Source organism: Cygnus atratus, chromosome 2 (assembly GCF_013377495.2).
Source record: "Cygnus atratus isolate AKBS03 ecotype Queensland, Australia chromosome 2, CAtr_DNAZoo_HiC_assembly, whole genome shotgun sequence".
Taxonomy (NCBI): domain Eukaryota; kingdom Metazoa; phylum Chordata; class Aves; order Anseriformes; family Anatidae; genus Cygnus; species Cygnus atratus.
In genome coordinates, this window is record NC_066363.1 from 90,191,473 (window position 1) to 90,201,441 (window position 9,969).

The window sequence follows — 9,969 nt, forward strand, 5'->3', positions numbered from 1 at the left end:
AGCTGCATGCCCTGGTTTATAGACCCTTCATAACAGTTTGACTCTGAGAACACACAACTAAAGAAAAAAATATATGTATTTTTTTTCCTATCGTAACTTCTCCAAGTTTTCTGATGGGAATGCAGTTTGGAAAAGGGAGAGGGCTGGTCTTGAGTCTTCAGCTCATGCGAGTTTCTTCACAGGAAATGAAGAATGACAGCTGCACCGCATTAGTCAACTATCTGATGAGACAGACCTCTGCTGGGAAACCCCGAAAGGAGCACAGTCTACATGAGGTGTCATGCCAGTGAGGGCCACTGCTCCCAGCTCCTCGCAGATTATTTTTGAGCAGGATGCGCCCGTCAGCAGAGGTATCGCACTCAGCAGTGCTTTTCTGTTCCTGGTATTCAGAGGGGGTTCTTCTCCTCCCCGCTGCTCCACCAAGCTCTCGTTTCGTTGCTTGGGCTGAGTCAAGGGCCTTTTGTTTATTATTTCTCTTGGTCTATCTGGAAAACACCATGGAGCATTTCCATTTCCAGATGGTATGTACCAGCACCATGGAAGGCGAGATCTTTTCAGGGTCACTGGACACATCCTATGATGTTATTTCTGTAATGATAACCAGAAATCCTTTAAGCAGATGTTAAAATCCAACAAATGAGTTTATGGTCCTCTCTAGGTGAGAGTTGAGATCCCTCTGCCTAGACAACAGACAAAATGACCAGTCTTAAGTTGTACGTATTTTCCTCCATGTGATCCATACGTAAGGTAATACAAGAAGAGCAGCAGCTTCAGAGGAAAAGAAATATCTGTGAAACCCAATGGCAGTTGAAACTGGACAGACAAAGGCAAAGGTGAGGTCGAAGCCATTCATAGCCTCCAGTAAACAGCATGTTTACTCCAGGCCACGTTCACCAAGCCTGCCTCGGAAAAGCTCCACGTTTGCTTACCAGCAATGGAGTGCCATCTTCTACCTGGTACAGGACACTCAGAGGTGCTCCAGAACCAGCCAGAACTCAGGTGTGGGTCCTGCAGGTGGAAAAAGCTCTGGAGTGTGTCCATCACCACAAAGGCATGGGAATTTACCTGGCATGTGCCGTGACTGCATATTGGATATAAATGTTTGTACTAAAAGCCTCGCAGTAACCTGTGAAAACACGTTTCGTGCAGGTATCCAAAAGCTACAGCAGGGTGAAAATTCTCCTTTTTAATAAAGCAATGAAGTACCCAGACTCTCGAAAGAGAGCTCAAAAAATGAATCCTCCTTCCATCCTTGTCCAAACTTCCTATAAATATGCACTGGGAGGCTTAAATAATCTTGGCAAGATATAGCAAAGGAAAAATATTGTTAAAAAGAGGCCCTGGATATCGTTTCAACAAACTTTTTCCCCACATAAACTTACGGAAAATTATTGACCTCATACCAGCGTCAAGAAAGAAAGAAACCTCTTGCAAAATGCTAAGATACCTATCAATATTTGAATATAAAGAAGACTGCCTTAACATAGGTTTGTCTGGAACACCTCACAAGTATGCTGTGTTAATATAGGGAACAATAGCTGAGCAGGTTAATAAATAAAAATCTAAATGATAAAAGTGTCAACAGTTATGATCTGAATAAAGCTAGCAGGGAGTATTATGATAAAGAAGGTATATTGAATATCAGGCAGTAGTGACCAGAGCCAAATGAAAATTTGATGCTATTGGCTCTGTGAGCAATGGAAAGAGCCTGATGGACTTCAGTGATATTGAACCAAAACCCCAAAGATAACTATTAGAATGTAAAACATGATGGAAAAATGGAATTTTTTCTCTGACACAGAGACCCTAAATCATTTTAACCTCACCACTTTCACTGGGGAATTCTCTTTCAGAAGTGGACAGCACATCATATAGCCTGAAAACTAAAGGGGACTCCTTGCTTCCAGAAAGGTTGTCTCAAATGTGTTCAGATTTCAAACATGTGGGATGAAACACAGCTAGCATCCAAAAGTATATTGTCTGGAAATTCTACATCTGTTTAGAAACAAAAATATTGCAAAGTCTGCGTACAAAACAACCTGAAGCAGACAATTGCCATCTTTGGTTTTTGACTATGGAATATGACAACTGTTAAATTTCCTCATGGAAAAATAACATTTTTATAGAAACTCTAACACTTTAACAAAATTCTTGGCCACATCTTTAGAGACAAACCATGGTAAGTGGTAGATGATAGTTTTCTAGAAACTAGTAGGTGGCCAGTCTTAAGAACTACTGGTAAAAGAAGTTTCCTGCTGTGCAATTTTGCCTAATTTACTAATTCCTTGTCCAAACCTACATCCGCCATGCAACAGTAAGTTACACCACGTGTAGGGTTTGTTTGTTTGTTTGCTTGTTTTCCCATGGTGGGAATGGATTGATTGGCATACAGAAGGAATATCTTAATTGCTTATTATTCAATAATATGTTATAAATCTTTCTAAGGGTAATGAGGGCATTCATGAAGTTGTGATTACTTGATATTAGATAATCTGATGGCAGGATTTATGTTAACATATGTAAAAGCTAAATATTTGTATTTTAAAATGCCTCTCAGCAACATTATATAAATTGTTTGTGGGGAGTGCATCTGTGTGTATATTTGTGCTTATGGCATTTCACAAGTGGATTTTTGAATAGATACATGGATTTTGTAATCTACTATTATTTTGCCTTCTAAGCATATTTTTGCAAGGCAGAAAGGCAATGAGATGATTACATGAGTGGTTTAACTAGTGTATTTATTGGTAAAGGAGATAGTAGTGTTCTAATAACAATACTTACTGCTCTTTTTATCTTTCAGAGTGTGAGCTCTGTAACCCATGGTGAGGCAGAAGAACAAAAACACCAGGATATGGATCTTGTGAAGAAAGTTCAACATTTAAGTTACCTGCTTCTAACACTTAGAGCCCACTTTGACGAACACAGCTTATTATGTGTTGTGGTGTCATAAGCTCTCAAGGTCCCAAGGCAAGGGTTACAGAAAGGATTTATTCCAATGGCTCTTCTGGGCCTTGCTGCCTTCAGATGATCACAAATTGCAGCAGTGTGTGTCAGCAGGGGATCACCTCTTGTTAGGCTGTGTAAAGTCGCGACTGGGGTGCACCAGCTAAGCTGTGGTTCAGCTGGCGTTACGCCTCTGTCTTGAGCTGAAGGAGTCTGGATTCCTCATCCTCTGGGACTCTTGCTTGGGGGGATTTCTGGCATCAGATTTCTGGCATTCAGAACATCAGTTGTTAAAGCAGTGGTGGAAACAAAAATGGCTAGTTGCAGCAGTTCTCCTTGGTAAAGGCTTGCTTTTCCCTGTTCATCACATAAAGTAGCATTAGGGGTGTCCTGAGGTTCCTTCAGGTAACACTTCATACCCTTGCAATGGCTAAAAAAATGGATACAATGCTACTAGTGTTGATGAGGGCAAAGACCAAAACAGGCTGGGAGGCTGCAGATGAGATGCCAAATAAATTTTTTAATCCTGGCTACCCCAGTGAAAGTACAGAGAGTCGTCTCATGTCATGGGGGTTTGAATTTTGTAGAGATGCCTGTACTGAGCTTTATGTTGTACAAAACCTTGGTAAGAAGTATTTCAGTTATCGGCTGGGAGAATTTTGCAAATCTGTGCCACTGACGTAGAGTGCATCTAGGGGTGTTGGTCAACACTTGCCTGAACATGAGCTGGCAGCATGCCCAGGTGGCCAAGAAGGCCATCGGCATCCTGGCTTGTATCAGGCATAGTGTAGCCAGCAGGACCAGGGAGGTGATCATCCCCCTGTACTCAGCTCTGGTGAGACCGCACCTCAAGTGCTGTGTTCAGCTTTGGGCCCCTCACTACAAGAAGGACATCAAGGCCCTGGAGTCTGTACAGAGAAGGGCTACGAAGCTGGTGAAGTGCCTGAAACACAAGTCCTCTGAGGAGCGGCTGAGGGAACTGGGGTTGTTTAGTCTGGAGAAGGGGAGGCTCAGGGGATACCTTATTGCTCTCTACAGCTGCCTGAAAGGAAGGTGTGGGGAGCTGGAGGTCAGCCTCTTCTTACAAGTAACTAGTGATAGGACTAGAGGGAATGGCCTCAAGTTGTGCCAGGGAAGGTTTAGGTTAGAGATGAGGAGACATTTCTACTCAGAAAGAGCAGTCAGGCATTGGGACGGGTTGCCCAGGGAGGTGGTAGAGTCACCGTCCCTGGGGGTGTTTAAGAAAAGGTTGGATGTGGTGCTTAGGGACATCGTTTAGTGGGTGATACTGGTGGTAGGGTGATGGTTGGACCGGATGATCTTGGTGGTCTTTTCCAAACTCAGTGATTCTATGATTCTATGATCTCCACTAAGCAAGCAGAAATTGGAGTAGAATTATCTCAGTAGTTTCAAATGCTTGACAAGGTGTAGTGTTGGTCACTTTCCTGATAGTCAGGTATCTCACAAACATCACATTTGGTTAAACTTGGAATTTTTTCCTCCTTTTTCAGTCTCTCCTTGTCCACCCTGTTGAAGTTATTCTTTCTTAATAAACTGTTTGGGTCGCCAGATACAGGCTAAATTTAATGACACTCATCCCCAACTGACGAAACTGAGCAGAGAAAATAGGAAGATAGAGGGTCAAATAGCTCTGTGGTCTCCACAGTCATACTGTTAACAGCTTAACTTTCTCCTTGGCAGTGAAAAGGGTGTAATTTTGGAGTGAAAACTGGCTTACTGCAATGCAAAAAATGTGTGTTTTCTGAATATAAGGATCAAAATTTACAAGAAACTTTAAAAGAGTTGTACAGATCGTAGAATCATAGAATCATAGAATATCCCAAGGTAGAAGGGACCCATAAGGATCATCGAGTCCAACTCCTGGCACCTCATATTGTTCCTGACAACATTGCCATCTTTTTGGTATTCTGGGATATCTTTCTTGCAAAGTCAGAAGAAAAAAAAATGTGTTCTGGAGAGATATTTCTAACACCTGGTAGGTAGAGGTTTGCTTATCTGAAATGAGTAAAACCGTACAAATTCTCTCTTTCATCATGGTGAAGGTTCTAGTTATTATTTGTCCTATATTTCCATTAATTTTTTGGCAATAGGTTCCAGGAGTTCATTGAGCATGATCTATACATTTCCTTTTGAGGTCTCCGATGCCTGAGAGCTAATCCAGGATTAAGCACATGGCCATCGGAACACAGCCCTGATGAGACAATGCTAATTTCCTACCACGTACCACTGTGCACCCCCAGGCTCCAAAAATGAGTAATCTCATAGAGGCCCATTGGGCTGAAATAGTGACTTTCTAATGTCAACTTAATATCTAATACAGAAATTACTGCTGGTTAGCAAGTAAGACATATAAACTGATACTCTTTTCTATTTCATGCAGAAAATTTTCTGACTAGGTTCTATGGTTACTGGCACAGGCAAAAGTAAGTACTTTGAAAGGGAGAACTTGAATGTGCAAGTCATCAGAAAACTCAGAATGTTAAAGAGCAGAAAAAATTGTGTGGAGTGGGTGATTATGGAATCAAGTTTCAGAATTTGAAGTAACTAGAACCGATTTGGATTGTTTTGAGGAGAAAACTAAAACCAGCGCTGTTTGCAAAAGTCCTGGAAAAAAAGATTGACATTCTTTATTTTCTTTGTCTTAATTGAGACCCTGGGGCATGTCTAATACCTCAATGGTATTAATAGGACAGAAAATTCACTTTCTGTCAAGCTATGTAGGTAGCAGATTGGGAAGCCAAGACAATCTTGAGGTAAGGACATAACAGAATGTGAAATGCGCATGTTTATTATTATGATTATTTTAATAATTATTTATTATATGCATTTTGTTTATTGACATATCTTCAGATATGAATTTGAGACCTAGAAAAACTGAACTTGGAAGAAAAAATGGTCAAATTTAGGAGTCTATGTTTCTTAGACTGCAGCTGTTGAAACCCAGCAGCAAATTCAAGGGAGCCAAATACTTTCGTAAGTGATCTCTTCACTTAGACTGCTACAATATGGAAAATTATAGGTAATGGTAGTACTTCAAAGGGAGTGTAAGATACTACCACTAATATCCATACTCATGATAAGAGTTCAAGAACTCTCTCAGAAAGAGGAGCTTTAAAACTGATTGCTCTGACATAATGCCTTTGGACCATGTAAATGGATGTATAATTTTTGAATAGGTGATGGATTAAATTTTGTAGGCAATTATATCTACTCAGTTCTGTTGACTTGGCAGGTAAGCAGAAAACAGAATCTGAGTTTCAATTACTACTTCTTTGTTCTGATATCATAAGATTTTCTTAAACTTTTATGAGCTGCAGGTTTAAATTGAAATTTGACCTCACAGCACAAGCTGATGGAGAAAGAGAATTTCTTCCTTCTGCTTTGAATCACATTAGACCTCTTTGCAATTTGGGTATTGGAGAATTAAATGTGCTTCAGAGTAGACTGTACTACCATTAGATACAGAATTGTTTATATAACATTTAGTCCATGTTACTCATCTAGAGCCCAGCACCGAATCATAGAAGGATGCTTGAGTTCAGTGAGACTACAGTATAAAATAGCATTTTGCTACAGCAATGAGGAAAAGAGGCAACCTTTGCTTGCTCCCATTATAAAATCTGAATGCAGTCTGACTGTACAAGTGTCAGAAATTTCTGTGTTATCAAAGCCTACAAGTGGATTTTCCACTAAAGATACTTTTCTGAGATGTTTTGGCTTTGTAACGCATCACAGCAAATGACTTCTTAAAAAATACATAATCCTTAAGAGCAGCTCTGTCAACGTTTCAAATGTTGCAACCAACCAATTCAAGTCTCTTAACTGAGGGGACAGTGGTTGCAGGATAATTGCCTTGTGGCATATGTTTTCAAAGTCTTTACTTATGCTTGGCAGAAATTACATTATCCACAGCTTTGGAAAGATCTTTTGGCTGAAGTTTCTGGCAATGATCGACCTCATGAATATAGTTATGCCCAGAGGGTAATTAGAGTTGAAGTAGACCATGATACTTTGGAGGCTTTTATTTCTTATGATGATAGCATTCTTTGTCTGTCACCTCTGAAGTTTTGAAGTTTGTGCATGAGGCTGCAAAATATTCCTGCAATTTAAAATGCGTGTCTTTCAGATTATAATGGACTCTTTACTGCTCATCTGTCAGTTGGAGTAGTCACAACTGCCACAATTTTGTTGTGCATGTAAACAAGGATTTTAGCACTTACTTGTATACCATTTGCATCTCAATACAACGTGCCCTTGACTATTTGAGCAAATAACTGTTTGCTCAGATGTTCACACAACACAGCTGGAAAAAAAATAAAAAAAATAAAAAAAAAATCCAAAAATCCAAACCCAATAACTCTAGAAGAAGGTCCTGAAAGCTCTCACAGAGATTATGGGTGATTTCACACTGTAGTATATTACATGCTTGATTAAATTCTGATCAAGGAGGTTCTGGAAAGTAGAAGCCTACTGTGATACCGCACACAGGTGACAGGACAGGTTAAATCGTCCCCACCTGGCAGAGCACCCACTAGAGGCAAACTAGAGAGTTTACGGTCAAGGTTTTATGAAGCTGAGAGGCGGGTGACAGTGAGTGCTACCACCTCTGTGTGTGTGTGGCAGATCATATTTTGGCCAGGAACAAGCAGGTAACCAAATTTTGATGTGACTATATGTCAGTAGTTCTCAAAAACTTAAGGAAAGCAGAAAATGTGTGTCTGAAGGAAGGACATAACTGGCAGATTTGGAGTGTGACAAGACCAGAAAGTCTTTCAGACTGTAAGATTTGTGTTTCAGTTGCTATTGCAGCTGACCTGTTTTTCGCAATAGAGAGAGATTGATTATTGACTTGCTCTTGCCTGATATTTCCTGAATTTTCCCAGGAACTGATAGATCAGGAAATAACAGTTAACCATTGCTTAGTGTAAATGAATGCTGTTCTTTGCACCTGTTTGGTGTCTAAGATGTGCTAGCAGACAATCTGTATGCATAAACCCACCTTTGTAAGCAGGCGTCAAGACCATGTGGGGCTTGGCACTGTAGAGGTAATGCAGATATACTTGTTGCCTTGAGGAGTTCAGAAATGTGATAAAGGATTTGCTTTGCATGAAAAGAATGGAAATCAAGCCACTACATCCTCCATCATTATAACAGAAGAATACCTTGTCCACTTTGCCACTATTAAGGCAGTCACTGTTGTATCAATATCCTAGTCTGCTGGAACATGCCATACCAGAAAACAACTTCTTAATGTTTTTGAAGTGATCTATTGAGGGTCTATAGTATCCATTTGTATTAAATTGAAATGAAATGTGCTCTGAGGAGTTAAATGCCTTCCAGAATGCCTAATGTATATTGTATGTTTAATTACCTGAAAAATCCAATTTTGTTTTCTTATCAAGTAATGATTTGAAATTTGTTTAAATGAACTTATTTCCTAGGAGAAAAACAAAAACAAAACCACATTAATTATGTCACTGTCCTTGAATAACTCCATCTGAGGCAATAGCATAATAACTTTTCCATTTACTTTGGGGGTGGGGATTAACAGGAGCCTGCTGTAGTCTACTGGGTTATCCCCCTCGGCCTCACTGACTGGCAAAATGTTTGCATTCTGCAATCCTGGTAGTATTCAAAGTATTATCAAAAATTTGTTTGCCTGGACCAAGGTTCCCCCATCAAAATTTTCAGGATGTTTGTGTACAAGATATTCAGGCCTGCTGATTATTTTCATAGCTCTTTCTTATTGAATACTGCATAGTGGAGTGGTAAACAGCTTATTTTTCTCTTATAAAATGAACATCTCATTCTGCTTCTTTCCAAAACCAGAAATGTCAATGCTATGCTTCTGTCTTTTCTCCATCACCATTCCTGCACTAATAGCCTCATTGCTAATGAGCTATCCTATTGCAAGGATTAATGTCTGGTATATGCAAATTTCTTCTTACCATTCTTAGCTCTGCCAGTCAAAATTTCTGTTTCTGTCATTAGTTTTTCTTCGTTTGACATGTATCACCTTACAGGTTTCACTTTACCAGTAAAAAATGATGGTCTTTATCCAAAGTTATCCTCTTTCCTCAATGGAAAATCAGGAAACTTGATTATCTAATCAACAGCTCTTGCAGAACTCCAAGTTTTCATTCACTGTTTTCTCTCTAAATTTTCTGTCACGTTTTTTCTCTCTCAAATTTTTCAGGAGTAAATACCAAAAATAATATTACATAGAGCTGTTTTCCATGCATATATAATCTGGTTATGATCACAGTAATTTAATATGTTTTTATCTGTCATTAAAAGGTTCAGAAGTTAGAAACACGAGTTAGAAAGTGTTAGAGAGTTATAGGGGCAAATAGGGATTCAGTTATGGTGATCATCCAAAAAAAAAAATAATCATGGTTGTAAATAATGAACTTAGGAAGGTTTTTAAACAAATTCCCTGAACTTATCTACTAGGAGATTTATTGGACAAAATGTAAAATTGTAAAAATGTCAGTAATCACAGTGCACTTTTTCTGAATATGGCTCCACATACATATTGTCTGTCATAAACACTATAAATACCTATTTTTCAGTCCACTCAGTTTGCAAGCCTGCCAGTTAGAGTTATACATTTTGTGTCTCTATTGACTTGGGGAGGATGGAAATTAGAGAGAAACTAAAAGCTGAAAAGATGCATGGAGTACCAGTGTAACCCTGCAGAACTGCAGAATTCTTTTTAATGGCTATTGATTGCTAACAGCAGAAGGCAGAGTTTAAATTTCACGTGATGACAGTAAGTGTCTATATCTGTTTACCAGTCGTGTATCAATTAGAGCTGCACAGTGCTGATGGAGCCAACGAAAAGTTGACTCTCTTGGCTTCACTTGAAAATGCCATTGCAAAGCTTATCACCAAGATAAAGCGTTTGTTTCTCTGCCCTGAATGAGAGAGCACCCAGTTGGACACATCCTGGGTACAGCCTGTTGTAGTAGGAGGTTTGCCCATGAAGAAATCCACTACAAA